This window comes from Rana temporaria, chromosome 2 (assembly GCF_905171775.1).
Source record: "Rana temporaria chromosome 2, aRanTem1.1, whole genome shotgun sequence".
In the NCBI taxonomy this organism is placed as follows: Eukaryota; Metazoa; Chordata; class Amphibia; order Anura; family Ranidae; genus Rana; species Rana temporaria.
In genome coordinates, this window is record NC_053490.1 from 306,512,805 (window position 1) to 306,540,554 (window position 27,750).

The 27,750-nt window shown below is 44.2% G+C and overlaps 1 long non-coding RNA gene across 1 annotated transcript; it reads left to right on the forward strand.

Moving 5' to 3' along the window:
- LOC120926977 lies at positions 1 to 27,086 on the forward strand. The gene is made up of 3 exons (XR_005747013.1): positions 1 to 142; positions 7,538 to 7,599; positions 27,052 to 27,086. It is a non-coding gene; the product is annotated as an uncharacterized LOC120926977 (long non-coding RNA).
- The last annotated feature ends 664 nt before the right edge of the window (positions 27,087 to 27,750 follow it).

Consider the following 27,750-nt stretch of genomic DNA (forward strand, 5'->3'; position numbering starts at 1 on the left):
GCGCGCACGCAGGCGGGCTATACTTTGCGTACTGTTTCCATGCAGTAAGTCTCGCGGTACATCCTGCTAGGTGTTATCTTGAGCCGCGGTTGTACTTTGAGCTGGTGTGTGAGGAAGGTGAGGAGACGGCGGCGGTATATCGGTAAGTGCACGGGCTTCGGTAATGGAGCTTTCCTGAATAGAGGCGTCACTGCTGTCTGCATGGTATTCTGAGGTTTTTTCTCTCCCCTCCCTCACGTATGTCCGTCGCCATCTTATGAGCTGGGCCCTTCCCGCCGTGCACGGGCCTTGGGCGCTTCACAAGCTGGGATGGAGGTGGGGATGTTGTTATGGGGGAGGGGGTCAGGTATCTTCTAATAGGGATTACAAGGTTAGGGGATTGGACCAGACTGTATATTTTTCTATATGTTCGCTGCACTCTATGCTAGGTATGAAGGTGTAACGCAGCAAAACACATCTGTGCTGCCATTTCTAAGTCCCATCTCTGTTTGGTGTGATGATCATAGTGCACTACATGCTCTCCTATAGATAGTATGGATCTGTGCAGATGGTTATATCTACTAGTGGTGTGGGAAGCCTGCTAAAATATGCCTATTGCTGTTTTGCATTGGGTTCAATGTCCAGCTCTGCAAACGAAAGCAAAAAAAAACACGTGACCACCTTTTTTTTTAAAAAACAGCCGAACTTTATTCATTTTTTTTTTTTCATCTTTCCATCCATTAAATCCTCTGCCCTTGTTTTAACTTTGGATAGTAAACGATTTTTTTTTCTGCCAGTAAATACTTATACAGCCCACTTCCTGTCTGGTCATTAGCCTAGGCTTATGATGCTATGCACAGCTCTCTCTGTTTGCCAGGGAGGGAGGGGAATGAGTCATAAAAGGGCCAATCAGAGCTGGAGGTGTGCCTCCTGTGTAAATCCAGGAAGTGAACAGGCAGCCGCTTCAGCTGCCCACAGTTGAAGTGGTTTTAAACCCACTTTTTGGACTTCTACCTATAGGTAAGCCTAGAATAAGGCTTACCTGTAGGTAGTGGAAATATCTCCTAAATGCACGCCGTTTAGGAGATATTTCACTTGTAGTCCACTGGAAATGCGAACGGTGCATGCCCCAGGAAGAAACAAAACTCTGCCGTTTCTTCTCCAGCATGTGCCGTTTTTTTTTTTGCGCATGCGCGAAGTGACGTCATCGCCGCTCCGACCAATGACAATGCCGGAGCGGCAATACCCGGAAGACGCTTCGGGACAACGTGATGGCGGCCGGAGGGGGAGACATGGACCGCTGCGGGAGCTTCGTTCTGAGGTAAGTAATACATAATCGGCTAGTATGCATACTAGCTGATTATGCCTTTGTCTTGCAGGGGTTTCTCCCCCCCCCCCCCCGTTTTTTCGGGGGGGGGGGGGGGAGGTTTACTTCCTCTTTAAAATGTTTGCAGCTAGACTCAGTGGAGCATTATTTCTGCAGCATATTAAGTACGGAATCCCAGTATATATAAAATATGCAGTGGTTAGAGGGAAGCTTCAGAATGGCAAAGATGCTTTTATTACAAACTATGTTAGGAGACTGCAGTTCCTCTTTAACCACTTCAATACCAGCCCCCCTCCTGCCCAACCCAATTTAAAGCTTTTTTTGTCAGCAATCTTGGCACTGTCGCTAAATGACAATTGCATGGTCATGCTGCACTGTACCCAAACAACTTATTTTTTTATAATTTTTTTCCCACAAATAGAGCTTTCTTTTGGTGGCATTTGATCACCTCCTGTTTTTATTTTTTTTGCTAAACAAATAAAGGCCGAAAATTTTGAAAATTAATTTTTTCTTCATTTCTGTTATAACATTTTGTAAATACCGTATATACTCGAGTATAAGCCGAGGTACCTAATTTTACCCAAAAAACGGGAACGTTTAATGACTCGAGTATAAGCCTAGGGTGAGAATGCAGCAGCTACTGTAAGCAGAAAAAAAAGGTCAACTGTGCCCATTTCCGCCTCACTGTGCCCATTTCCGCCTCACTGTGCCCATTTCCGCCTCACTGTGCCCATTTCCGCCTCACTGTGCCCATTTCCGCCTCACTGTGCCCATTTCCGCCTCACTGTGCCCATTTCCGCCTCACTGTGCCCGAGTCAGTGTACCTGAAATACTTGACAGGCTGTGAGCGTTCATTCATTGTTTAAAAGTCGCGGTCTCCTCCTGGTCCTGTTCCGTGATAGGCGTTTCCCAGCAGTCTATCACAGACGTCTTCTCATCCTCGGACAAGAGAACGTCCGTGATAAGCGTAACACTGAACACGGTGACTTCTGGGAAACGTCTATAATGGAAGGGACCAGGGGGAAACCGTGACTTTTAAACAATGGACGCTCGCAGCCCTTCGGGTACACTGGCTTGAGTATAAGCCGAGGGGTGTATCTTCAGCCCTAAGAAAAAAAGGGGGAGGCTGAAAAACTCGGCTTATACTCGAGTATATACGGTAAGTACGTTTTCTCCTTTACTGATGGGCACTGATTAGGCTGCATTGTTGGGCACTCATAGGTGGCATGGAAAAATCTGCACTGACGGGTACCAATAGATGGCACTGGGCATCACTGATAAGCAGGCACTGGCAGGCATTAGTGATGGGCACTGATTTGGCCTAATTTCGTTATTCCCTCACCGAAGATGGCAGCAGCACACGAGAGCCAAAGGACAGATCGGCTTTGGGAGCTGACGTCGCGGGTGCCCAGGAAAGATAAGTGTCCATATCTTAAAAGTCAGCAACTTCAGCATATGTAGCTGCTGACTTTAAATGTTTTTTTTCCCGGCAGAACTCCGCTCTAATGGCATCCCAGTCTTAGTCCGTAGGGTTCAATATGGATTTGGCCCACCCCTATAACAGCTTCAACTGTTCTGGGAAGGCCGTCCACAAGATTTAGGAGTGTCTATGGGAATGTTTGACCATTCTTCCAGAAAAGCATTTGTGAGGTCTGGCACTGATGTGGACGAGAAGGTCTGGCTCACAGTCTCTGCTCTAATTCCCCCCAAAGTTCCTCCACCCCAAACTCGCTCATCCATGTCTTTATTGACTAACCTTGCTTTGTGCACTGGTCCAAATCATTTGGTGGAGGGGGATTATGGTGTGGGGTTGTTTTTCAGGGGTTGGGCTTGGCCCCTTAGTTCAAGTGAAAGGAGCTCCTAAGGCATCAGCATACCAAGACATTTTGGACAATTTCATGCTCCCACCTTTGTGGGAAGAGTTTGGGGATGACCCCTTTCTGTTCCAATATGACTACACACCAGAGCACAAAGCAAGGTCCATAAAGACATGGGTGAGCGAGTTTGGGGTGGAGGAACTTGACTTGCCTACACAGAGTCCTGACTTCAGCCCGCTCTGCGCTGAAAATGGGTCACAGGAGTGCAAAACTAATTGCACTCCTGTGACCCATAGGAAAAGCCCAGACTGGACTTCTTCTTTTAAGCCCAACTACAGTTAACTTTAAAATGCATTGTTTACTGTTAAAATGACAGATGCAGTTTGGGAGTTAACCACAAGGGGCGCTGAAGGGGTTATGTGTGACCTCATGTGTGTTTACAACTGTAGGGGGGTGTGGCAGGTGTGATGTCATCGATTGTGATTCCCTATAAGAGGGAACACACGATTGATGACACCGCCACAGTGAAGAACGGGGAAGCTGTGTTTACACACAGTTCTCTCCGTTCTTCAGCTCCGGGGACCGATCGCGGGACTCCAGCGGCGATCGGGTCCGCGAGTCCTGCGGCGATCAGGTCCGCGAGTTCTGCGGCCACGGAGCTCCGGGTCGCGTGCACGCGCCCGCGACCCCACGGCTGGGCTTAAAGAGATACGTACGTGGATGTGCCCAGCCGTGCCATTCCTGCCGACGTATATCGTCAGTAGGGGGTCCTTAAGTGGTTAATAATTAGTATTTATTTATGCACATGGAGGTATTCATATTTGCTATTGGCATGCAGGCTCTGCGTCATGGTTTGCATTGCTAAACAATGGTGGTGCTCATGTTTTGTGCAGTGTACATACAAAAAAAACAAATCGTCAGGAGCATCGTGGCAAGTTTTCTTTTTTTTTTTTTTTTTTTTCTTGGGGTCACAAAAACTTTGTTGATTTACTAGGCAAGGCAAAGAAACTGTGCAGTTACACCAATTTTCTCCAGAGATTAGTAAATGTGGTAAAGCTCTGCTGATTTCCATCATCCAATCATGTTTTGCTTGCACTAGATTGGGTATACTTGTCATAGTGACACATTGACACTTGCTAAGAAAAAGAGTGCAACTGCGCTTGCAAAGTACAAAGTCTGTTATGCTAGGTTCACACCTGTGTGGGTGGTGCTGCTTTGGGACCCACACAAATTCCCACTTCTGCAACCACCCGCACAGTGAAATGTGGGGCCCAGGGGCAGGTGCCATTAATCCTAATAGCATGGCACACTCACTTTCCAATGTAGTTACTCTAGCAGGCTGATAAAGCTGTTGTCGGTGTTGAGGCAGGCGCTGAAATGGTGTGGCTATTGTCATCTAAAGCTGGTGCTGTGAGAGAATGCAACGGGTATTGGCTTGCCACTGTGACTGGCAAGATTGCGGAGGACAAACTGAGCTTGTTCATGCTGGCAGAACTTGGTTTAATTTGTCTTGCGCAATGTTTTCTGTCCATACAGTCATTAGCTGCTACGTTCTCATGCAGTGTGGTATTTACCCAACGATTGCCCTGATTTTTCAGCCCCTGGATCTCAGTGGTTCTACAGTCAGGCTGAAGGTGTTTTTTCAGCGTGCAGCTCCCCCCATACTCGCCTGATACCAATATGCATGAGAGCTGAGACGCAGGAGCCAAAAGTGGGTCAGTTTTGTAGACCTACCTCGTGATTGAGCATGCACGAGTGCCCCAAGAGCAAGCAGCTTGCTGTGGGGTAATCAGCTGCTCTGTGCAAAACCATTATACAGAGCAGGTAAGCATACCATGTTTGTCATTTAAAAAAAAAAACCCTTTATAAATACCTTAACAGGGCTGCCATTAACAATTGTGATACAGTTTTGTATTGGGGGGGATGGACAAATGATAGGAGATCCACCTCATCTGACCATTAAATTCAATGCATTGTGGGAACCTGTTGTACCGACAGAAATGTCAGCCATAGTCGACTCTCTTCAGGTGCTTGCTATAGGCGCAGCCATTGATTTTTAACCCCAACAGCACCAGAACGACACTGCTGTTGCGGTATCCAGAGGCAAAGGACTCAGGATTTCTACTTGAATATCACACGTGACTCATTTCATTGCTGGCCAGGTGAGTCACTGGATGCCACCCACCTCAATGCCCTGGAAAGAAATGGCATCCTGCAAAATAGGCTGGGCTTTGTTCTGTTGCCAATCATCCGGCCAGTCTTCAGGTAGTGTTGTACAAAAGCATTAATCATTGTCCTCTGTAGTGGCAAGGCTCTATTTTTCAGATCTTTCCTCAGGATTCTGCCGGTGGAGGTGAGATTTGGGTTGAGAGCCAATTGGTGGCAATGACTGGCAGTGATGTAGGGGAATGGGAGCCCTTAGTGGGCAAGTGGAGTCTTTCTGGCTTGGCACATTTAACCCCACAGGATGCCTCGGCTGGCAGAGGTTTTTATGGAATTGTCCTTCCCTGACAATACTGTATGGTATGATAAATGTCTCTGGTCAGTCAAGTAGCTGCACATTTTACTTACATGAACTTATGGGCTGATTATGATATGAGAACAGTGGAACTGGTGTTTACGGCTTGCCTCAGCTGTCCAACATTCCTGATGTCACTCTGTGACAAGTAGGCCAAAAAAAATATTTGTTTTTGCACAAGCAGTGAAAGGAATAGGTTGCAGAAACGGCTATCATACCGGCTGAGTTCAAATATAATTTATTACCATTATGAATTTGACACCATGTTGCCATCTGAAATTCACTGAGCTTTTTATTTTATATTCAATAGTCGTTTTTGTGTTTAAGAAATGTATGACCGACAATGCTGGTTAGTTAAGCCACAGCAGCTGTGAGTTGGTGACTGGGGCATTTTTGTATTGATGGTTACCAGCTGTTGATGGAATCCATTTGTTCAGGATATCTTTGCACTTTGTTTTACATGGTGACCATGTTGAAACTCTCATGCCTATTCATGAAATCTGATATGGCTTACTGGAGTGATTTGCAATAGTTTCTTTCATGTAATTTATTTTAGTTCTATATTACAGGTACATATATAGTGCTGCCAATTGACGCAGAGCTGTGTACATCAGTTGTTGCCCCCAAGGAGCTTACAATCTAACGTCCCTAACTCGTACACATACTGGGGCCAATTAACCTAACCCTGCATGTCTTTGAAGTGTGGGAGGAAACTTGCACAGGCAGAACATGCAAACTCCAGGCAGGTAGTTTTGTGGTTTGGATTTGAACCAATGAACCTAGGGCTGCTTTGTAGAAGTGATAACCACTTGGCCACACTGCTGCCCTATAATAAAAAAAGGGGGTTGAAAAACTTTTTCGCACTGATGCGTTTTTTAGGCGTGTTTGGGCTAAAAATAGCGCCTGAGAAAAAACACCTCCCTTGCAGTCTGTACGAAAGCCCTCGTGCAAGCAGCATCTTTGGAGCGGTGAAGAAGTGCCTCCGCTGCTCCTGCCCATTGAAATGAATGGGAAGCGTGGCTGATCTGCCGTGGCGCCTTGCGGGTGGGTTTAAACCGTTTTCGCCTACTAGTGGGGGTTGAAAGCGTTTGGCACCTGAAGCAAACGCCTGATAAACACCCTAAGTTCAAAAAAGAACATGAGCTGCTTTGGGGCAGATTGCAGGTGTTTTTCTGCCTTTAACATTGATGACCTGAACAAAAACGTGGTAAAATCGCAGTAAAAAAAGTGCGCTTTTGAAACGCTCAGGTGTGAATGCAGCCTAAATCATAATTTTTAAAGTTATTTAAAATTCGCCATCACAAACCAATTTCTTTGTCAATACATAATATATATTCTCATGGGAATACTATTATTTTTTTATATAGCTGTCCCACCACCTGTGCTTTATATTTTTGCTTTCTTGTAGAACTAAGTTGGCTTAAGAATTAGCGTTGAAACAAACGCTAACACTTTTTTCTTGGGTTCCCCCTGTGTCACTTATGTCACCAAAAGGCTAAGCACTTGGTCAAGTGATCTCTGCTGGAAAAGTAGGATCAGAACTTGGGCTGGCCTGTGCTTTTCGGCAGAGCTTATGTGACATAAAGAATTACCGCTATGGTGTTAAACTTTTTTTTTAGGATGGTATTTCACTGTAAGGAGGAAGCAACTTGGTATGTTTTTGCTGCAAAGGGTTATATGTGTGGAGGGCATATTGACCTTATTGTATTGTATTGTATATGAGGGGGAAAAAATATAGTGGTGATGAAAAAAGCAGCACATTGTTATAAATCTGCATGCTTCCTTTTTTTGTTTCTCCAAAAAAGCAGTAGCTGAAATCTGGGTGGTACATGGCATTCTGTAAACCTAGTCAAAGTAACACTTTTTTTTTTTTTTATAATTTCTTTGTATTTTCAGATGCACAGCATTGATTCCCTGCAATCCTACAGCTGTATCCTCTAAGGCTTATTTCAACCAAGGTAATTTTTTAGCCTTAAATAGTCTGTTTGAAATGATATAGTAATCGGATTAAAATCGCTTGTTTTTTCCACGTAGAAAGACATTAATGCAGTAAAATTACGATCCTTTTTTTAAATGTTTATTTCCTAGTCATTAAGTATGGGGCATAGACTCTTAAATCATTATTACTGGGTTATATGCTGCTACCTTCAGGTGACTGGACACTGCAAAGGATGATTGCTCTCCTTCTTCCTTAATTCATGATGTACCTATAGAAGAAATTTCATCCACATTGAAAGGATACCATAGGGACCCTGTTTGATGTACATTGCTGCTTAACATTAGAGCAACCTGAGTCTGCTCACACCATGATCTTTAGCAGCTGATTGACAATTCTAAAATTACTCCATGCACATTAATTTTGCACATAAATACAAACGGCTATTTCTTCAGAATAACGAAAGGTAGGAATATGCAACAGTTTATTAAAATCCTTGCTTTAAACATAGATCACTCAGAGGGGAAATTTTTTTTAACAACAAAAGGAGTTACTCTTTAAAACCGGTATTAATCCCAAAACTAAATATGTAATATATTGCAACTTGACAATTTATTAATGGTGGCTTCATCCGTTTTTTTTCTCTTTTTTTTTTAATTTTTTTTTATGCTTTTTCCCTCCTCTGTTTTCACCTGGTGATCTGGCCAGTAACATACCACCTGTATTGGTATAAGACAACTCTGGATGAATGAGCACAGCAGCATTGTCAGTCAGAGGTGTAATGGAGTGCTAAATGTATTTGCAGATTTAGACCCACTAACAAATTTAAGCCATACTCCAGCTCATAATTTATAAGCAGTTACGGGAAACATTTTTTGCTTTTGGGTTAAAGAGACCACCTGTTCCAAGATCAATGTTCCATCCTGGTTCTTGGTCGCTGGCTTTATTGGTTGAAGCCATGATCATGTGAGATGGACGTTTTTAGACTCGTTTATCCCTACTCTGTTGAAGGATGGATTAGAAGCCGACGACATGCAAAGTCTACAATTACACCAGAAGCGCAAGTCAAGGAACTTTTCCTGCTAGAAAGTACTCTGTGGGATGTGGTCTGTATTTCCTGCAGACCTGCCTGGATAGGCATCTCTTTCAAAGGACCAATCTTGGTCACGACCGTTCTATTTCAGAGATGTTGGTCATTCATTCCTTAGGCATGGGCATTGAGCAGGCCATATTACACATCTTCCCCACATTCGCTCTCATGTGTCTTTATTGGACCTTAATCACTTTTTCTTGGCTCTTCAGAAGCTGCCTTTTGAATCTATTAGGGATAGACCATTGTCTGATTTGAACTTATAAGGTGGTCTTTCTTGTTGCTGCCGCCTCTGTTCAAAGGGTCTCTAAATTAGAGTCCTTTGTCCTGTAAGTGGCCATTCTTGGTGTTGCACCGGTAGAATATTTGTCTTGAGGTCCAATACTTTATTACTCCCAGAGGTGCTCTCTGCTTTTCACCTTAATCAAAATCTTGGCCTTCCCTTAATGTTCTACTCCAAAACATCCAAAGGACATTTGTCTAATGTGCTCCAAGAAACGGATTTCACTGGCAACAATCCTAAAATCCCATTTTACAGTGAGGTGGTGTTATTGTGACATATAATTTTAAAGTACATACCCAAGAACAAAAATGTAAGATATTACATGTTTACCAGTCCATTTCAGCATGTACATAAAATGCCTTGCTGGGACATGAAGTGTCTGTCACTTCTCTGAGCTGAAATGACAAACTATGTAATTTTCCTTTCAAGTTATGCTCTGTAAACCACCTCTCATGTAATGAAGGTGAAGAGAAGTAGATGTGTTTGAAGTCTAAATCAGGTGAGAAGCCTAGTGTGACACCCATGGCTCGGTGAGTGCTGTCACAATAGGATAAGAAAGTGTTGTAGGAGAAGGAGGAATAAAAAGTTCTAAAAAGAAAACCAATGTAAATGCCACATTTTTAAGTAAGGATTGGGAAGCTCTGCAATATATGAAATCTTTTTGTGGATTTAGATATATTTTAATTTACTTGTTCACAGTTGGCAAACTATAAGACCCACTAGCTGGCATTATTTATTTTTTGAGATGTCGTCCTTTCAGATTTAGCTAAAGGTGTTTTATTACTTCAATTGTCATCAAAGCCTTGTATTGAACCATAAGTTTGCTCCTGTTTTTACTTGAGTTTGACATGTTTATCCTTTGCTCTTCTGTCTTTATTAACAGAAACAGGTGCTTGTAGCTAAACGCCATGCAATGCTGCATCAACATTTAGACATGCTTTCCTAATTAGACTTTTGTTTGTATTTTCGGTGTGCATCCCTGACCTTTTGTTTTGATGTTAACACCAGCTGTTGGCTTTTACCTTCCTACAGCATTTTTTAGACACTGGATTAGTAACTATTTTGCCAACTGTTTGTAATGGAGTAGAGTCGTTTTCTTAAGGGGGGAAATTGTTTTATCAAGGGAGTTTCCAAACATGGATAAGACGCATTTAAATAACAGCTTCTTTTTATCCTGGATGTAACCAGTACATACTGAGCAGTGAGGAAAGGGCTCTCCTCTAGACCGAGAACTAAAACTGCTTGGTGAGCACATTTTATAGACAAGTGTGTGTGTGTGTGTGTGTGTGTGTGTGTTTTATTATTTTTTACTAAAATAAAAATAAAAAAATCTCTTTTCATCCATGGACGGACACAGCTTCCTTAAATCTTAACTTGTGGGTTATGTTCTGTCTATTAGGAGAGGACTAGGCAGACATGTTAGATATTTAAACTTTAATAGAGTTGAACAGCACCGTCCAGGGGTCGGTCCCTCCAGTCATAGCCCCTCACCCTGCAGCTAATTTTTTTTTCTGCCTAGTAGAGAAGGACCTGGCTCCCTTTTGGGCCCAGAGTCCTGAGGAAATTTTTACTTTTTATTGTTTATTTTTTGATCCTGAGATCTACTATCAACTGCTGACTGGGCAACAGGCTGGATAATATAGATCCTGGTAGTCTCCCCAGTCCGGCCATCCCCCTGTCCTCCATTTCCTCTCCCTCTGTCCCCCCTCTTTCCTCCTCGCTTTGCGTGGCCTTCTGCGTCAACCGGGGTATACCTGTGGGGGGACGCCGGCTCTGCTCTCTGTGGGGGGTGGTATGTCACTTGGAAGCCTCCACTCGGCGTCTCTGCGGCCTTCTCGTCCACCTCAGTGTGCTTGGGCTCCATTTGGGTAGCGTCAGCGCCATTTTCGTGTGTTTTTTTTTTTTTGCATTGAACTTCCTATTGGTGGCCATTTTGTAGTGGCCATGCTGTGGCACAGGTCTTCATTGCGGGCGCCCATTTTCTTGTAGCCCGCACCCTTTTCTCTGAGGGGCCCAGCGGCCATTTTGGAGTGTTTCTTCTCTGTATGGCTTGGCCTCTAGCGCTGGTTGGCTTCCTGTACGGCGCAAATTTACCTTACAGAGCACCTCGGTCACACGCCGCAAATCGCTGCTAAAATGAGCGGCGCTTTACCGCCAAGGTGGCCGCAGTGAGGAAGGAGGGAAAAACCTATGCTGCTCATTGGGATTGCTGTGACTCAGGAGTGGGGGCGCAGCGGAGGGATGCAGGCTGTCAGTGGTCGCTGCTTTCCATGAGGGAACCCGCTGAAGAGGAAGGACCTGGATCACCAGTGGGGGACCCCAGAAGATGGGTGTTGCTCTGTGCAAAAGAATTGCACAGAGCATATGCCATAAGCATAGACATGTTTGTTTAAAAAAACAAAGGTTTAATATTACTTTAAGCTATACTTCCATTACAATTGTAGCCCTTGATAGGTATACAGAGAACACAGCCTACATTCTCAGTATTTCATTTTTAGCACCAGTCTACCCCCACTCAACTGTTTGTAATTTTCTGCATTGAACCCTGCCCTTCCTTATACACTTGAATGTGAAGGGCAATGCAGGAAGCAAAATAAAGTGAAGTTATACAGTACAGACCTCAGAATATACCCTCCCAGTGACCATTTAAAGCGGCCTCTGTATTCTGGCTACAGTAGTTACCGGAGACATTGATCTAATTATGACTAGTCATGGTTGTCAATCTTTGACTTTGGTATTTAACCTCCTTGGGGGGTAATTCCGAGGATTGCTCGGGGTGAGTTTTCATTACCAAAAGCGGTAACCCCGAGCCACACTTGGGATGGTGTTGCAGTTTTCAGGCAAAGCCCCCAGAATCTTGCTATGTCCCCCCGCTGTGTCCGCGGGCTGTGTACTCCGCCCGATGCATTACTGTGTTGGGCTCCATTCCCTACGAGCGTTGCAACGCATGGGGGTGGTGTCCTGTGGCAAATTCAAAATAATGAAAAATGCATAACACATATACCGTTTACTATATCAATTAATATCACCTCCCTTTTGTCCAATGCCCTGCATGATTATATATATATATATATATATATATATATATATATATATATATATATATATATTTATTTCACACAATTCTAATCTTTTTGGCTCTATACACCACCACAATGGCTTTGAAATGAAACAAACAAGGTGCTTTAACTGCAGAATTTCAGCTTTAATTTAAGAGTATTTGCTGTATATATTCAAGTATAAGCCGACCCGAATATAAGCCGAGGTACCTAATTTTACCACAAAAAAATTGGAAAACGTATTGACTCGAGTGTAAGCCTAGGGTGAGAATGCAGCAGCTACTGTAAGCGGAAAAGAGGGTCAACTGTGCCCATTTGCACCCTCACTGTGCAGGATGCGTACATAGGCCTGAGTGCAGAAGCCAGCAAAGGAGGGATGCAGCACTGGTGGAGAGGCCGGGACTAGGCCGAAGCCACGGTCTTGATTTGGGGCTGCCGCCGTGCAGGAGGGCACCGCTCCGTTCAGACCCGCACCCGGTCGGAAGCCCGTGGAGCAGGATCTGCGAGCGGTAAAGGGAGCCAGACACCATGGAGGCTGCGATACAGTGCTGGTGGAGAGGCTGGGAGGAGCAAGATGACCGCCGGATCCGAAGACCAGGCTGAAGCCACGGCCTATAGTAGTGGCTGCCGCCGTGCGGAGGAGCGCTGCACCGTTAAGGTACACTGACTCGAGTATAAGCCGAGGGGGGCATTTTCACCCTAAAAAAAAAGCCTGTAAAACTCGGCTTATACTCGCGTATATACGGTACATCCAAATCGGGTGAACGGTGTAGGAATTACAAGTTTGTATATGTGCCTCCCACTTTTTAAGGGAACAAAAGTAATACGATTAACAATCCTAAATCAAACCTTCACTTTTTAATACTTTGTTGCAAATCCTTTGCAGTCAATTACAGCCTGAAGTTTGGAACGCATAGACCTCACCAGACGCTGGGTTTCATCCCTGGTGATGCTCTGCCAGGCATCTACTGCAACTGTCTTCAGTTCCTGCTTGTTCTTGGGGCATTTTCCCCTCAGTTTTGTCTTCAGCAAGTGAAATGCATGCTCAATTGGATTCAGGTCAGGTGATTGACTTGGCCATTGCATAACATTTCACTTCTTTCCCTTAAACTCGTTGGTTGCTTTCGCAGTATGCTTTGGGTCATTGTCCATCGGCACTGTGAAGCGCTGTCCAATGAGTTCTGAAGCATTTGGCTGAATATGAGCAGATAATATTGTCCGAAAAACACTTCAGAATTCATCCTGCTTCTTTTGTCAGCAGTCACATCAATAAATACAAGAGAAACCGTTTCATTGGCAGCCATACATGCCCATGCTATGACACTACCTCCATGCTTCACTGAGGTGGTATGCTTTGTATCATGAGCAGTTACTTTCCTTCTCCATACTCTTCTCTTCCCATCACTCTGGTACAAGTTTATCTTGGTCTCATCTGTCCATAGGGTGTTGTTCCAGAACTGTGAAGGCTTTTTTTTTAGATGTTTGGCAAACCTGTAATCTGGCTTTCCTGTTTGAGGCTCACCAATGGTTTACATCTTGTGACAAACCCTCTGTATTCACTCTGGTGAAGTCTTCTCTTGATTGTTGACTTTGACACACATACACCTACCTCCTGGAGAGTATTCTTGATTTGGCCAACTGTTGTGAAGGGTGTTTTCTTCACCAGGGAAAGAATTCTTTGGTCACCCACCACAGTTTTTAGTGGTCTTTTGGGGTTGCTGAGCTCACCGGTGTGTTTTCTTTTTAAGGATGTTCCAAACAGTTGATTTGGCCACACCTAATGTTTATGCTATTTCTCTGATGAGTTTGTTTTTGTTTTTTTTCAGCCTAATAATGGCTTGCTTCACTAATGGTGACAGCTCTTTTGGATCTCATATTAAGACTTGAAAGCAACATGTTGCAAATGGCACATTTTAAATGAACTCTGGACCTTTTATCTGCTCCTTGTAAATGGGATAATTAGGGAATAACACACACCTGGCCATGGAACAGCTGACCAGCCAATTGTCCCATTACTTTTGGTCCCTTAAAAAGTGGGAGGCACATATACAAACCGTTGTAATTCCTACACTGTTTACTTGATTTGGATGTAAATACCCTCAAATTAAAGCTTTTCTGCAGTTGAAGCACATCTTGTTCATTTTATTTCAAATCAAATGCATTGTGGTGGTGTATGGAGCCAAAAAGATTAGAATTGTTGATGTCCCAATATTTACTAACACTTCTAATTCTGAGCTTGAAGCAGCTCTCAGAAGAAGGTCGTCCAGGTAACCCATGATAGGGATATCTCGCTGTCTCAACAATGGCAGAACCAGAGCTAGCACCTTGGTGAACACCCTTGGCGCGGACTCCAGGCCAAAAGGAATTAGTTATTATAATTTATGATTTTTTTTTTTTTTAAACGGGGGATGTCTACTAGACTCTTGTTTGAACAGATTGTTCCAATTGCCCCCAATTAATCGGGCACACAGTACAGTAAGCATTGCAGCATCCTTTCTTTCTTATTCTTTCTTCTTCTTTTCTTCTTTCTTCTTCAATAGAACTTTGAAAAATAGATTTTGTGTGTGCGTGACATCCAGCCTTTGTCATCGTACATATATAACCTTTAGCCATGAGCTTAAATTGCTGATTTTCAAGTTTATCTACTTCCAACCCCTAAAAGAATGTGTAGTAAATGTTAGACATTTTTAGTATATGCCTTATCTTGTATTAAAAGGTCTTAAAAAAAAGTGTGTATACTCACAAAAGTCAGTACACCCCTCACATTTTTGTAAATATTTGATCATATCTGTTCATGTGACAACCCTGTATAAATGACTCTTGCTACAATGTAAAGTAGTGAGTGTACAGCTTGTATAATAATTTGCTGTTCCCTCAAAATGACTCAACACAGCCATTAATGTCCAAACCACTGGCAACAAAAGTGAGTACACCCCTAAGTGTAAATGTCCAAATTGGTAATTTTCCTTCACCGGTGTCATGTGACTTGTTAGTGTTACAAAGTCTCAGGTGTGAATGGGGAGCAGGTATGTTAAATTTGGTGGTATCTCTCTCTCTCTCTCTCTCTCTCTCCCTCTCCCTCCCTCTCCCTCTCCCTCTCCCTCTCCCTCTCCCTCTCCCTCTCCCTCTCCCTCTCTCTCCCTCTCTCTCCCTCTCTCTCCCTCTCTCTCCCTCTCTCTCCCTCTCTCTCCCTCTCTCTCCCTCTCTCTCCCTCTCTCTCCCTCTCTCTCCCTCTCTCTCCCTCTCTCTCCCTCTCTCTCCCTCTCTCTCTCTCTCTCTCTCTCTCTCTCTCTCCCTCTCCCTCTCCCTCTCCCTCTCTCTCTCTCTCTCTCTCTCTCTCTCTCTCTCTCTCTCTCTCTCTCTCTCTCTCTCTCTCTCTCTCTCCCTCTCCCTCTCCCTCTCCCTCTCTCTCTCTCTCTCCCTCTCCCTCTCCCTCTCCCTCTCCCTCTCCCTCTCCCTCTCCCTCTCCCTCTCCCTCTCCCTCTCCCTCTCCCTCTCCCTCTCCCTCTCCCTCTCCCTCTCCCTCTCCCTCTCCCTCTCCCTCTCCCTCTCCCTCTCCCTCTCCCTCTCCCTCTCCCTCTCCCTCTCCCTCTCCCTCTCCCTCTCCCTCTCCCTCTCCCTCTCCCTCTCCCTCTCCCTCTCCCTCTCCCTCTCCCTCTCCCTCTCCCTCTCCCTCTCCCTCTCCCTCTCCCTCTCCCTCTCCCTCTCATACTGGTCACTGGAAGTTTAACATGGCAACTCTGAGGATCTGAAAAAAATTGTTGCTTTACATAAAGATGGCTTAGGCTATAAGAACATTACCAATGCCAAGTCTCAAACTGAGCTTCAGAACGGTGGCCAAGACTGTGACGAGACCCCTTCTCGCCTAGGTCCTGCTCTCCCGACACTCCTCTGCTTCTATTGGATCAGCTTGCAGATTGCAACGTCTGATGGTCCAGTCATCCAAGGTTCCGGGATCCGAATTACAGCTATGTGCCATTCGGACCCATTAAGAACAAACACCAGGCAGGCTGTATGCAAGTTCAAACAGGACTCTTTATTTCAAGTACACAGCACACTTTTATACAGAATTTTGGAACATCCCACTCCCAACAACCGCTTTCCTATTGGTCAATTGTAAAGTATATCCAGTCTTCACTCAGGTCCCCCTTGACCATGCAAATGAGGACTTGAAATTGTCAACAGGGATTGGTCCAATAGCTTGGATAGAAAGACTTGTGTATTGAGACAGAAGCCCCAGGGGGTAATCAATGTACACAATAACCTGGTTCCAGCTAGACGGCCTGACTCCGACACCCGCTCTTAACCTGCAGAACACAATAAAAGGTATTTCGCAAGCTGGTTCCACTTAGCATTTCAAAAGCCTTGCATTGAATGTCCCTCTCCTGTGTAACATATGTCAAGTAGAAACACTTTAATATCTCAAGGTCCATGACATTACTTCCCCTGGGAACCAGTCCAACAGCCGCAGTGGGACCCAAACGGGTCAACTCGAGGATGTTGGAAAAGTAGTCTTAAAGTTCCAGGACTGTGCTGGGATGACCCATCTGCCTTCCTGTTTTGAGGTCCTGGCCCATAATCGGACGGCAAGAGGCTCACATTCAGTCCTCTCCAAAAGCCCCTGTCCCGGCTAGGTCTGTCACACATCTCCCCCTTTGGCAGGAGACTAACACTGGGAGAGACCCCAATTTCGGTACCCACCCAGTACCCCAGATACCTTGTCCCAAAGAGAGCATTACTCACCCAGCCAATCTCTGCCTCTCTCAGAGAACACGCCTGCCGCTGGGGAGAGGCCTGGACTGGCCCTTCTCCCTGGAGTCCTTTCAGCCGCTGGAGAGAAGACAGGGTGGCTGGGCTCAGTTCATCATGCCATTGGGAATCTGGGCCAACTGGCCACCATTCCTGGGGTATACCAGTGGAGACTGCAGTCCCATCCACTGATGCTAGGTAAAAATCCCCCGGTGCTTGCAAAGCAAAGCCGACATCCTCCTGTCTCAGTGCCGCACCATTTTCTGGGGTTGTGTCTGTGGAGATCGGAGTCCCATCCACTACCACAGGAACCCCCTCTTCTGTTAGTTGAGAGCAGAGGCCCGGGGCACTCTGCTCTGTTGCCAGCTCTTCCGCTGGGTTGCTGTGAGTGGGGACCACAGTCCCATCCACCGATATCCGCTCAAGCTGTAGTTGTGTGCAGCAGCCAGTAGCATCCTGCCCTGCTGCCAGTGATTCAGCTGGGAGTAACAGCTTTACTACCTCAGCTTGTTGCTGGGGAGGGGGGCCAACCGCCCCGGCTCCCTGGAACTCCACAGTTGGTCCCAGTGCTGGGCAGAGATGGCTAGCATTCTGCCCTGTTGCCAGCACTTCTGCTGGGGGTGCATAATCCATAACATCCTCTGAACAGTCCATACATTCTGTAATCTGTGGCTGGGGAGTGATTGCCATCTTCTCACCCTGAGCCTCCGGAACTGCCACGGGGGTGGGGCAGAGGTCTTGATCCCTCTGTCCTGTGACCAGCGCTTCAGCTGGGGAAGTTCCTTGTAACTCCACAAATACTGCCCTTGGTGCTGGGCAGAGCACAGTGAAGTTTGGCCCTGATACCAGCTCTTCTGCTGGAGGCTCCCCAGGTTGTTCTTCCTCAGCAGAAAAGTCTATCAAATCCCCTGTCTCTACCACTGGTGTCTGGGGATAGAGGTTCACCATCTCCTGTCCATGGAACCCAGAAGATGCTATGGGTACTGAGCAGAGGTTAGCAGAGCTCGGCCATGCGGTCAGCACTTCAGCTTTGGGAATGGCAAGCTCCCGATTTTCCACTGCTGATTCATCAGCCAGGATTTCATCACTGTCAGCTGATATTTCCTCATAGTCCCAGGTAAAGGGAACCTCACCCTGCTGCTGAGCGGAGTCTAGCAGCTGTTTGTAGGTGATTTCCAGTTCCCATTCTTGAGCGGCCAGGAATTCCAAATCTTCCTGTAACCAGTGCACTTCCGGGACATTCAGTCTTCGCTCTCTGTGCTCCATTATTTCCTCCCAACGCCACTCCCGATCGCTCCCAAAGTTGGGATCCCTGGACATCCTCCAATACAACAATCCCAGGCCATCATAGTCAAAGCCTTCCGTGGGGCTGTCATCCGCTGACCACGGGCACTCTTGGACTACATACCACCGGAGGGCTCTGTAGCTCTCGTCCAACCGCATCTCTTCCCGGATCAGCCTGCTTAACTCTGCTGTCCACTCCTGCTTTGGTTGTTCCCCCAATAACAGCATCCGTACTTCATACTGTGACCAGTACCTTACATGGATGGAGGGGAGAGCTTTTCCCTGGTGTCGCTGCTCGCGGGCTAGCGCTTCTTTCCAGAGTTCGCAGCGGATCGAATCAGACCATCCAAGCAGGACCTCCTCTGATACTGGTCCTCTGCGCTGTATCTGCTTCTCTCGCAACCTCCTTCTGAATTCCTCTTCCATGGTTACTGATATCTGTACCTCTCCTCTTCTTTCATTTGGTGCTGCTTCTTTAGGCGTTGTCACCGATCGCCGTATTTCTGCAATTCTCAGCTCCTGTTGCCGCTCTCGTTCTCTCTGTTGTCGCCCTCGTTCTCTCTCATCCTGCCGCTGGAGGTCTCTAATGGTATTCTGTATGGCGGTCTCTGATGGGTTCGCACCATATAATGCCAACCGCTGTTGAACTCGCTGCTGGAACAAGTCTTCAACTGACCGGGGTCCTGCATCACCATCCCTCTGATCCATCTCGGCTAGCGCAATGATCAGGGTGGCCTTGTTCTTCCCACCGGTCCCTCCACGGCTCTCAAGCAAGTCTTTTAGCATGGTTCTCCTCCAGGCTGCATAGCTGGTCATTCATGGTGGTGGTTTGGAGTTGTCCCAGTAACTGGAGAGCAAATCCCACCGCTGCCAACCAATGTGACGAGACCCCTTCTCGCCTAGGTCCTGCTCTCCCGACACTCCTCTGCTTCTATTGGATCAGCTTGCAGATTGCAACGTCTGATGGTCCAGTCATCCAAGGTTCCGGGATTCGAATTACAGCTATGTGCCATTCGGACCCATTAAGAACAAACACCAGGCAGGCTGTATGCAAGTTCAAACAGGACTCTTTATTTCAAGTACACAGCACACTTTTATACAGAATTTTGGAACATCCCACTCCCAACAACCGCTTTCCTATTGGTCAATTGTAAAGTATATCCAGTCTTCACTCAGGTCCCCCTTGACCATGCAAATGAGGACTTGAAATTGTCAACAGGGATTGGTCCAATAGCTTGGATAGAAAGACTTGTGTATTGAGACAGAAGCCCCAGGGGGTAATCAATGTACACAATAACCTGGTTCCAGCTAGACGGCCTGACTCCGACACCCGCTCTTAACCTGCAGAACACAATAAAAGGTATTTCGCAAGCTGGTTCCACTTAGCATTTCAAAAGCCTTGCATTGAATGTCCCTCTCCTGTGTAACATATGTCAAGTAGAAACACTTTAATATCTCAAGGTCCATGACAAAGACCATACAGTGTTTTAACAGGACGGGTTCCACAGGAGTTCGCCATGGTCAACCAAAGAGGTTGAGTGCACATGCTCCGTGTCATATCCAGAGGTTGTCTTTGGGAAATGTATGAGTGCTGCCAGCATTGCTGCAGAGGTTGAAGAGATATTGGGGGGGGGGGGGGGGTCAGTGTTCAGGTCATACACTGCATCAAATTGGTCTGCATGGCTGTCACCCCAGAAGGAAGCTTCTTCTAAAGATGATGCACAGGCAAGCCTGCAAACAGTTTGCTGAAGACAAGCCGACTAAGAACATGGATTACTGGAACCATGTCCTGTGGTCTGTCTGATGAGACCAAGATAAATGTATTTGGTTCAGATGGTGTCAAGCATGTGGTGGCAACCAGGTGAAGAGTACAAAGACAAGTGTCTTGCCTACAGTGAAGCATGGGGGTGGGAGTGTCATGGTTTTGGGCTGCATGAGTGCTCTGGCACTGGGGAGCTACAGCTCATTGAGGGAACCATGAATGCCAACATGTACTGGGACATACTGGAGCAGAGCATCATCCCCCTCCCTTCGGAGACTGGGCCACAGGGCAGTATTCCAACATAACTTCAAACGCACCTCCAAGATGACCACTTCCTTGCTGAAGGAGCTGAGGGTAAAGGTGATGGACTGGTCAAGCATGTCTCCAGACCTAAACCCTATTGAGCATCTGTGGGGCATCCTCAAACGGAAGGTGGAGGAGTGCAAGATCTCTAACGTCCACCAGCTCTAATGTCGTCATGGAGGAGTGGAAGAGGACTCCAGTGGCAACCTGTGAAGCTCTGGTGACCTCCATGCCCAAGAGGGTTAAGGCAGTGCTGGAAACTAATGGTGGCCACACAAAATATTGACACTGGGCTAATTTAGAAATTTTTACTTGGGGGGGGGGGGGGGGTGTACTCTTTGTTGCCAGTGGTTTAGACATTAATGGCTGTGTTATTTTGAGGGGACAGCAAATTTACACTGTGAGAATGTAAAGTAGTGAGTGTACAGCTTGTATAACAGTGTAATTTCTTGAGGCTCCATTCAAATCTAGGTGTTTTTCTGCTGTAAGCCTCAGCTCTAAAAACGGCCAACAAGACAAATCCCATTCATTTCAATGGTCCCTGTTCACATTTGAGCTTTCAAACGCCTGTTGCTCAAAGTACACAAACTTATTTTTTGGATGATTACATGCGTTTTAATCCTTTTACATTGGTGACCTTTTCCACTTCAAAACGCTTGAAAAAAAAAAAAAAAAACACCTGTAAAATAGCAACGCCTAGATGTGAATGGAGTCTCAGTGTTCAAATGAAAATGTATAATTTTTTTTTTTACAAAAAAGTGAGGTGTGTGTGTGTGTGTGTGTGTGTGTGTAGTTCATTTTTATTTCAGTAATTCAATTGAAAAAGTGAAACTTGTGTATTTTATATAGATGTTTTATACACAGAGTGGTATATTTCAAGCATTTCCTTTTTTAATTTTCATTGGTTATGACTTGCAAAAACACCAAATTCACTCTCTGAAAAATTTGAATATTAAAGCAGGCCAATAAAGATTTTTGAATAAAGAAATGTTGGTTTACTGAAAAGCATGTCCAGTATAGTATGCACTCAATACTTGGTCGGGGCTCTTTTTTTTTTTTTTTTCCTTTATGAATTGCTACATCAATGTGGTGTGGCATGGAGGCAATCGGTCTGTGGCAATGCTGAAGTGGTACGGAAGCCCAGATTTCTTTGAATAGTGACTTTCAGTTCATCTGTATTGTTTGGTCTGATGTCTCCTCTTCCTCTTGACAATACCTCCCAGATTTTTTATGAGGTTTAGGTCAGGCAAGTTTACTGGCCAATCAAGCACCGCGATGCTATGATCCCTAAATCAGGTATTGGTTCTTTGGCAGTGTGTGCAGGTGCTAAGCCCTGCTGGAAAATGAAATCTGCATCTTCATATAGCTGGTCCACAGAGGGCTTATCCGCATGAAGTGCTCTAATTTTGTGTTGGAGTGCAGTTTTCTTTCTTAATGTTCTATACTTGTAAATGGATACAAAATTAGTACAATATCTCAGTATAATAACATCACATTATACTAATGCTTTTCATTACCCCCCCCCCCCCCCCCCCGGGGAGGCGTGTCACGCTGGGCTCTGGCAGCAGACTGGCCGCCGCTCCGGAGCTAGGCCGAAGCCGGGGACTTTCCTAGGCCTAGGCTCCGGAGCGCTCCGCGGATCGCGGGGTGTGCCGATCCGAACGGGGTGGCCCGTTCGGATCACGGATCGGTGACGATGCGTTGCACCCCTAGAGCATACCATCTCCCATACTTTTTCTAATAAGTGAATTGTAGGGTAGTCTATATCCTCCTTCAATGATCTTGCTTGTAATGCCTCAATTAATGTGGAGTACAGGATAATGGTGCCTGTACACTGTAACATACAACAGTACCCCTTCCCAGCGCGCACCCCCACAGCTATTTGTAATTGGGCTGCCATGAAGTAATGTGTGTGCTGCCAAACCTCCCGTCTTTTGACAGCTGCAATACAGACGTATCCTTGCCTGTTTCCTTCTCCATACCAGTTCCCTAAATAAAGTATCTATCCTGAACCAACTTCCATTAATTTAAATTGGTGAGTTCTGTAAAATATATAAAAAAAAAATTGGCATCCACACCATCTTAAGATTGCAGCACCCCACCACCAACAGCGGGAGGCGGCACAATGTCTTGCGCTTTTCTTTTAAACGCTAAGGCATGGGTCTTCAAACTACGGCCCTCCAGTTGTTCAGGAACTACAATTCCCATCATGCCTTGTCATGTCTGTGAATGTCGGTGTGTTACAATGCCTCATGGGATGTGTAGTTCTACAACAGCTGGAGGGCCGTAGTTTGAGGATCCCTGCTCTAAGGGGACTGAATTTTTCTCAACACATAATTTGGAATTTACAGTTATACCCAGATTTAAGTTTTCCACCATCTGTAAGGCCCCATTCACACCTGAGCATAGCGTTTTCAGGCAGAAAGTCGCACAGTTTTGCCACAATTTTTGCCGCGATTTTGTACAGGTCAAAAGGTCACCAATGTAAAAAGCAGAAAAACTCCAAAATCTGCCTAAAAAAAAAAGTCCCAGAACTTGTTTGAGCTTCAGACGTTTTATTGCTTCTGGCTTCAGGCGTTTTGGAGTGGAGATGTGAACCATCTCCATAGCAGGCGTCTCAAACTGGCGGCCCTCCAGCTGTTGCAAAACTACAAGTCCAATGAGGCATTGCAAGAATGACAGTTACCAGCATGACTCCCACAGGCAGAGGCATGATGGGACTTGTAGTTTTACAACAGCTGGAGGGCCACCAGTTTGAGACCCTTGCCATAGAGAATAGATTTTTTTTTTCCCCCCCTCCAGCATTTTGTGGCTTCAAGCTACAAAACTCCTCAGGTGTGAATGGGGTTTAAGTGCCTGCCGCTCTCGGGTATTTCCCCTTCTAATGGGCTCATAGGAAGTAGGGTTGTCTCTAAGCCAAATTTCTTATTATCCATTACTGTGGACAATGATTGTTTTGTGACACACTCCCAGAAACAAAAGGATGATGTCTGCATCAAGCAAGATTTTTATTTATTTTTTCCCCCTCTTTACTGCTAATTCCTTCTTTTTTTTTTTTTTTTTTTTTTTTTTTTTTTGTCTTGTTGACCTAATGGTTCTATGGCCAGGGCAAAAAGCAGGGGCGACAAAGGGCACCCTAGTTTTTTTTTTTTTTCTTTTTAATAGATGCAGACATTTCTAAGGACACTTTCACTCTGGGGGAGGGGGGCAGGGGTGTTAACGCCTTGCAGGCACCTCGGCAACGCTGCCCATTGATTTCATTGGGCAGGGGCACTTTAGGAGTGGTGTAAACACTGCTCCGAAAAGGGTTGCAAAGATGCTGCTTGCAGGACTTATTATTATTATTTTTTTTAACGTCCGGCAAGCGCAACTCTAGTGTGACAGTGTGAAAGCCCTCGAGCTTTCACACTGGAGGGACAGAGGAGCTTTGCAGGTGCTATTTACACACTTTCTAAAACGGATATGGATGTTGCTTCCATGCATTTATTTCTTAGCCGATGTCCCAGCCTCTGCAGGGATCCCGACAATGTCGGCTAACAGCGGTCTATAGCCAACTGTTGGCTTAATCTGAGCCATAGGAGAGCAGAAATAGGATCACTTCTGTTTTTTTTCTTTTAAACAAGAACCTAATTTCTAAAACCATAATATTCTATAGTCTGATTTTTTTTTAACTCTCCTAGTTTTAAATCCCTGCAAGCAGTAGTATTTAAAAAAAAAAAAAAAAAAGCACCAAGCCGTGGCCACTTTAAGAGATTGTTGGGTGGAGTTAAAGGATTGAAGATTTACAAAACGGTTTTATACATGAAAGCAGGAAGGAAATGTGACCTTTCTTGTGCTGCTAGTGTGGATCTCGCGTCTCTCCCACTTGTTTGTTCACTGTAAGTTCTTAGATGTTTTACTTGCAAACGCCTCTTATTTAATTTTTTTATTTGTGGAAAAAAATGTTTAATGTTCACACAAAGCTACTTTTTGCATACGTGAACCTTGATCCTTCTTTTTTTTTTTTTTTTTTTCTCTCTCCCTCTCTCTCGTCCAGTTGTCATGCTGTTTCAAAGTTCACAGCCCCTCCCCACCATGTTTTAAAATGCGCAACAGTTTTTCTATATTTTTCTTCTATAGAACAAATGGTATTCTCATTTTATATTGATCCGAAAGGAAGACTCCAGTGTAACAGAATTTCATGGTTTTGCGTTGCTAGTAAACGGATGTAGATGCTCAATGCATTATTTTATTTATTTTTTATTTTATATCTGATTTAAATTTTGTGTTTTTCTCTTTAATATTCATACATATTTAGTGATTTATTTTTTTATTTTTATAACTGTTGTAATCATGCAAAAAATTGTCAAGTATGAGATATTTAAAGCTGCTTGTTCGAAGTGCACACACTTGTAAATCCCATTTCACATGTTTTTATATATACCGTAGTACATTTTTACTGCATCTTATTTGATAAACAAATACACAGGGCTACGTTTTTAGTAGCCCCGTGTTTCTTCTGTACCTCTGATAGGAATGATACTTTATTAGTTTGCTGTTTGTCACTGTTTACTGGATATGAACCAAGAATCATCTGACCCCTGAAGCTATTTGTTCCACCCTGTCCTCAGGTGTGTGCCAGTATCTCCTGAGTATGCAAGTAGTAAACAGTTTTGACTCTCACCTGCTGCTTTTTTACATTGCCCTCTCTGGGGAAAAGATCAAAGGTAAAATGGAAAAAAAAATTGCCTGCTAACCTTGAAATGGCTAATTTCGCACGGTTGTATTGCACTGGAGCCCAGGCAATGCACATTATGTGTGTTGGTGCACTACATTGCCATTTATTATAAATGACACAGTAACGCACTACTGAAAATGCTGACATGTGTTATGCATCATACAGATTTAAATGGGCTCTTCAGTGAAACATTTTAAGGTGGAAAAGAACATAAGCAGTACTTTAAAAAGCACACATGAAATACGGCTGTGTTGTGGCCCCTAGAGCACAAAAAGACGTGCTGTTTTGTTAACATATAGAAAGTATAAGGAAATTGGAGAAAACATTGCTGTTGCTTGCAATTACCAGACATGTTTTTTTTTCTTTCAGTTAGACATTTGAAATTCTGGTCACAATAGTTTTGGTTTTATTAATAGACCCTACAATACAGTCTTATGCTTTAAATTGAAGCTTCATTTTCATTATAAATTCAGATTTGGCAAACAGTTGTGTGTCCAAGGTTTCATTAGGCTTAAGTTTTTTTATGTTTTCTTTGTATAAGCAGCCAGCCCTGTATTTGTATAATTTTATAAATGGGTTTGAATAGGAAGTATAAGTGTTGACCTGCATTGTGTGTATTTTGTATGTAATCTCACAGCCACCTGTTATGCTGGCCATACATGTAATGCTCAGCAGTCAGTGATATATTTGATAATTTCACTGTAAAACAAAAATTTGACACTTTGAAGCAAAGACTTACCCTATTGAATCAGAATTTTCACACAGTCTTCTAGAAAGGTAGGGCTGTTAAAACCAGGATAATGTTTTGACCACACACCTTGTAGCTACTTAGGTCTGTTTACATATGCTGCTGTCACAATGCTTTACTTTGTGATGGGAAAACTCTAAGCATATCGAGTTTGGCAAGTGCTGCCACTTGCCAAACTGGTCGAACGGTCAATGCTGCAACCACATGCTAAAGGTTTGCCATGAATTTGTGGTGCTGCATTTAAATGTTAAATCCTCTTGAGCTTAGAAAAAACAGGCATTCTGTAGACGGCCGTATCGCTTCCTGAATGTCTAAAATACAGCACTTAACCACCTCTGAAAAAGTGATCCACTGCGGATTGCTACTCATACGATGAGCCTGTCTGCCCATGTGAAGGAGCCTTAAAGAGGAAGTAAACCCTAGGCAGCTGAGTTTAGAAGCATTTTTTGGGAACCAAAAATTGTGTTTAGGACCGATGTTCAGAGGCATTTGAAACTCTAAATGCCTGTAACAGCGGTAACTCGCATTTGGTCGCTTATCATTTACAGGCATTTTTCATTTTTGACGATTTTGCAAAAAAAAAAAAAAAAAAAAATTATATGTATTTTAAAAATGTAAATGAAAGTGGAGTTGCCCATTAATGTTGAGCCCTGGAAAATATACAACGTTTATTCCTTGCCTGGTTAAAAACAGCTGCCTGCTCGCTTATGATCATTAACACTGTGAATAGCTTGGTTCTTAGACTTTAGTACAAGTGTTTGTCACCTGTTTAAGTGTAATCTAGATTGTTGGTAATTGTTTGGTAACATAATCCTGAAGTAACTGCAGAAGCAATGACCATGTAGCTTTTAAGTTTCTTAACTTTTTTTTTTTTCTAGTGTTAAAGTTATATTCTAAAAATGAGCCATAGTAACCAGTCTGTCGCCTGTTTTTCTATTCCTTAAATGATCTTAAACTCTAGCTTTAAAAAAGTCATCCTACAAATGTTTTCTGTGTGTGATCCTAAAAAAAATGCTATGAACTATGAGACTCTTTGCAGGTATAGAGCAGTGCACGTGACTGCAAAAACTGTGCACTGTACTTGCCAAACAAATAGAAGGGTGGGTGGGGGGGAGGTTAGGAGCTCACATAGGATGTTGCAAAGAGGCAGAAAACTTTCATAAATATGTTACAAAATCAATAATGGATGTGTGTGGATTATTTTTGGGGAACAAGAACTTTCTTTCTTTCTTTCTTTCTTCCTTTCTTCCTTTCTTCCTTTCTTCCTTTCTTCCTTTCTTTCTTTCTTTCTTTCTTTCTTTCTTTCTTTCTTTCTTTCTTTCTTTCTTTCTTTCTTTCTTTCTTTCTTTCTTTCTTTCTTTCTTTCTTTCTTTCTTTCTTTCTTTCTTTCTTTCTTCCTTCCTTCCTTCCTTCCTTCCTTATTGCTCAGACTTGTTTTAGTTGATTAGTCATATGATGCAGTTCTTTTTATTTTTTTAGGTTCCATAGGGCTGGCTGTGTGTTGGAAAAATGTCCAAAAATAAGTCCAAATCAAGGTCGGGGTCATCCCGCTCTGTATCTCGCTCAAGATCCCGTTCATTCTCTAAATCACGGTCACGTTCAAGGTCTGCTTCGCACTCAAGAAAACGCAGGCACAGGTAAGAAGGCTGAGCTTACTTGCAGTACAATATTTATAATTTGGTCATCTAGAGGGCATTCCTTAAAGTGAACTTGTGTGCACTTTAACTCAAACATTTGTAGCGAGGAATAATCTGATATTGTAGAGCGCTCCTTGGGAGCCTTGAAGTGGCTTTACTCCCTTCTATCTTTCAAGCCTTAGTATTTAGTGAAATTGTGCAGCACAGGTATGAGCCAATAGTAAATGTTAACTTGGTTGTAAATATCTGTAAAACATGAACAAAGCACAACTTTCTATAATGTGCTTGTCTCAATCCAGAGCACGAAGTGTCATTTCTGTCGTCTGCCTCATTCCTCTAACTGATGCAGCTGTTTGCACATTGGGCTCTGGGAGCTCTACAAGGCATCTGACCATGCAATCGGACAAATACAGGCCCATACTATGCATGATTGCTTGCATTTTTGAGAAGTTTAAAGGGGTTGTAAAGACAGAAGCTTTATCTTAAAGTGTTCTATGCATTAAGATTAAAAGTCTTCTGTGTGCAACAGCCCCCCCCCCCC